Genomic DNA, 4,520 nt, shown 5'->3' on the forward strand with positions numbered 1-4,520 from the left:
ACTCCAGTGTTCTTGCCTGGAGAATCCCAGGGACGGGGGAGCCTGTTGGGCTGCCGTCTATGGGGTCGCACAGAGTCGGACACGACTGAAGCAACTTAGCAGCAGAATCTACATTATTAACATGATTTTGGCAGCATGTCATATTTTTTATTATAGACTCTTCCCACAAACTCCTTTAGCTACTATTGGAAATAGCTTTTATTTGTCTTTTTATGTTATTTTTATCTATAGACATGCTTTTTAAATAATAATGTGTGTTTTAGAGGTTGGAAATAATAACTTTGACATCCTCAATACAGAAAAGCCTTAATCTAGTGACCATCAACAAACCTTAATCATTTTATGTGTTTGATGGTGAACATATTGAGACAGGAAATTGTTTTTAGAGATGCCATTAATCTTTTATTTTGTAAAAGAAATACACTATAATTTGTCCTATAATTACTTGTATAAGATGTTGTACTTTTAAGAGAAAAACTTTGGAAAATACAGGTTTTCTAACTTAATACTGATTTCCAATTTTCTAGCTGTCAAAGCCTGAACAACCACGTCTTGGCTATTATAAGTAGCACTGTGATGAATACTGAAGTTCATCATGTATCTTTTTGAATTAGATTTTTCTCCAGATATATGTCCAGAAGTGGGACTTGAGGATCATTATGGTAGGTCTAGTTTTAAATTTTATTTTATTGAAGTATAGTTGAGTTACATGTTAATTTTCACTGTACTGCAAACTGATTCAGTTATATAACTGAATGTATAAAATATATATAATTTAACGTATATTTTAATATATATATACATTCTTTTTATTTCCCATTATAGTTTATCACAAGATATTGAAAACAGTTCTCTGTGTAATACAGTAGGATCTTGTTTATTGTATGTTGTATATTAGTTTGCATCTGCTAATCTCAAATTTCTGATTCATCCCACCCTCACTTCCTCTCACTCTTGGCAACCCCAAATCTGTTCTCTATGTCTGTTGGAAATAAGTTCATTAGTAACATATTTTAGACTCCACATATAAGTGACACCATATGGTATTTGTCTTTCTATTTCTGACATTTCATTTAAGTATGATCATCTCTAGGTCCATCATGTTGCTGCAAATGACAATATTTCCTTCTTTTTTATGACTGAGTACTATTCCATTATATATATGTGTGTGTGTATATATATATATTACATCTTCTTTATCCATTCATCTGTTGATTGTCACCTGGGTTATTTCCATGTCTTGACTATTGCAAACAGTGCTACTATGAACATTAGGGTGCATGTATCTTCCCTAATTAGAATTTTCATTTTCCCCAGCTAATCTATATGCTCAGGAGTGAGATTGCCAGATTATATGGCAATGTTAGTTTTCTGAGGAATATTCATACTGTTTTCCATATGGGCTGTACCAATTTACATCCCCACTAACAGTGTAGAAGGGTTCCATTTTCTCCACATCCTCTCCAGCATTTGTTATTTGTGGATATTTCAATGAAGGCCACTCAGACCTGTGTGAGATGGTACCTCATTATAGTTTTAATTTGCATTTCTCTGGTGATTAGTGATATTGAGCATCTTTTCATGTCTGTTGGCCCTCTGTATAACTACCTTGCAGACATGTCTATTAAGGACTTCTGCCTATTTTTCAATTGGGTTACTTTTTATTGTTGTTTAGTTGTATGAGCTATTTGTATATTTTGGTAATTAAGTATTTGTAAGTCACACCATTTGCAGATATTTCCTCCCAGTCAATAGGTTGTCTTTTCATTTTGTTTGAGTTCTCCTTTGCTGTACAAAAGCCTATAAGGTCTTTGGCCACCTGATGCCAAAGTTGGACATGACTGAGTATCTTCACTTTCTTTTTAATTGTCATTTTATTTATTTTTTTATTTACATGTATTTTATTTATTTATTTTTTTCATTTTATTTTTTAACTTTACAATATTGTATTGGTTTTGCCATATATCAACATGAATCCGACTGAGGTATACATGTGTTCCCCATCCTGAACCCTCCTCCCTCCTCCCTTTTTCTTAAAAAGGATTGATTTTTACACTCTCTGATATTTCACTGTCGGCATAAAGAAATGCAACTGATTTCTGTATGTTAATCTTGTATCCTGCTACCTTGCTGAATTCATTTTTTAGTTCTAATAGTTTTTCAGTTCTAATAGTTTCTGTGATGCTGTGCAGGGCTTAGTTGCTCAGTCATGTCTGACTCTTTGCAACTCCATGGACTGTAGCCCGTCTGTTCACGGGGATTCTCCAGGCAAGAATAATGGAGTGGATCATCATTCCCTTCTACAAGGGCTCTTCCCAACCCAGGGAACAAACCCAGGTCTCCCTCATTGCAGGTGGATTCTTTACCATGTGGGCCACCAGGGAAGCCCAAGAGTACTGAAGTGGAAAGCTTACCACTTCTCAGGGGACCTTCCCAACCCAGGAATAGAAATGGGGTCTCCTGCACTGCAGGCGGATTCTTTACCTGCTGAACTACCAGGGAAGTCCTTCAGTTCTAATAGTTTAGGGTTTTCTGTATACAGTATCATGTCATCTGCATCTAATGACAGTTTTACCCAATCCCTTCAAATTTGGATAATTGTTACTTCTTTTTCTTGTCTGAGTGTTCTGGCTGGGCTTCCAATACTACAATGAATAGAAGTGATGAGAGTAGGCATCCTTGTTTTCTTCCAAATTTTAACAGGAAGGCTTTCAAATTTTCACTATTCAATATTATAGTGTATTGGCTGTAGGTTTGTCATAAATAGCATTTATTATGTTGAGATATGTACCCTCAATACTCACTTTGGTACAAGTTTCTATCACAAATGGGCATTGAATTTTATCAAATGTTTCCTCTGCATTTACTAAAATGATCATGTGGTTTTTATTATTTCTTTTGTTAACATGATGTATCACATTGATTGATTTGTATATGTTGAGCCATCCTTGATACCTAGGGATGAACTCAACTCCTTTTTATGTGTTGTTGGATTCATTTTGATAATATTTTGTTGAGAATTTTTGCATCTATATTCATCAAAGATATTTCTTTTTGGTAGTGTTTTTGTTTGATTTTGGTATCAGGGTGATGGTGGCTTTATAGTATGACTCTGGGAGTCTTCTTTCCTTTTCAATCTTTTGGAAGAGTTTGAGAAGGAGGTGATATACTTTTCCTAGAAATTAAATTTTGGTTCTAGTATGCATATTTCTTTAATTGAACAAGAAAAGAAAGTCATCAATACTCTGGTAGATTATCAAGAGAGAAATGTTTTTCCATGGATTTAAAGTCTAATATCCCTCTAATTTTTTCACATAAAAATCAACAATTACAATTATTGTATAGATTATTTTTAGCAGAACTGCAAATTAAAGATTGAATTCTCTGTCCAGGTACTCTGGAAATGCAAACTGTTTTTCTTCCTGATGCAACCATCTTTAAAACAAAAATGAGCATAGTGTTCTTCTAGCTGAAACATCATTTCGCTTAACTTTACCTTAAACACTAATTATCACTGTTACTTTTCCATTGGGATCATGATTTTCTTTCTTTCTTTTATACTATGAAGACCTGGAAAAGTACAGGACAACAATGGGAAACCATACACGAGTGCCAGTGTTTATTCTAGCAGGTTTGACTGATGACCCACGATTGAAAATTGTATTGTTCATCTTTTTACTTCTCACTTACTTACCAAGTATCACTGGCAATTTGATCATCATCACACTTACCCTGGTGGATCCTCACATCAAGACCCCAATGTATTTATTCCTCCAGAATTTTTCTTTCTTAGAAGTCCCCTATACTACTACATGCATCCCTACATTGCTGGCTACCATGGCAAGTGGGGACAAAACCATTTACTATAATGGCTGTGCAGCTCAAGTGTTCTTTGCTTTCCTTATTGGAGCATCTGAGTTTTACTTGCTGGCAGCTATGTCCTATGACCACTATGTGCCATCTGTAAGCACCTGCATTACACAACCATCATGAACAATAAAATCTGCATTCAATTTGTCTTCTGTAGCTGGCTTGCCAGATTCTTTGTCATCTTTCCACCACTCTTCTTAGGCCTAAATCTTGATTTCTGTGCTTCCAACACTGTTGACCATCTCTAATGTGACACAACTCCCTTCCTGCAGATCTTCTGCTCAGACACAGAGATCTTTGAGATGATGGGATACATCTCAGCTTTGGTGACACTTGTGGTCACATTGATGATATCATATACCTATATCACAAAAACAATTCTAAAAATCCCTCCCACTAATCAGAGGAAAAAAGCTTTTTCAACATGTTCTTCTCACATGGTTGTGATAGCTCTATACTATGGCAGCTGCATCTTCATGTATGCTAAACCATCAATCAAGCAAAGAGTATCTTTTTCCAAGGGAATTGCAGTGCTCAATATCTCTGTTGCACCACTTTTGAGCCTTTTTATCTACACTTTACAGAACTAACAAGTGAAAAACACCTTTGTGAATATGATACACAGGATTCTTTCTTTCTCAAAGAAGTGA

General features: G+C 35.2%; 1 pseudogene; it reads left to right on the forward strand.

Moving 5' to 3' along the window:
• The first annotated feature begins 3,591 nt into the window (after positions 1-3,591).
• Positions 3,592-4,520, forward strand: LOC104985878 (annotated as a pseudogene).

This window comes from Bison bison, unplaced genomic scaffold (genome assembly GCF_000754665.1).
Source record: "Bison bison bison isolate TAMUID 2011002044 unplaced genomic scaffold, Bison_UMD1.0 scf7180017864062, whole genome shotgun sequence".
Taxonomy (NCBI): domain Eukaryota; kingdom Metazoa; phylum Chordata; class Mammalia; order Artiodactyla; family Bovidae; genus Bison; species Bison bison.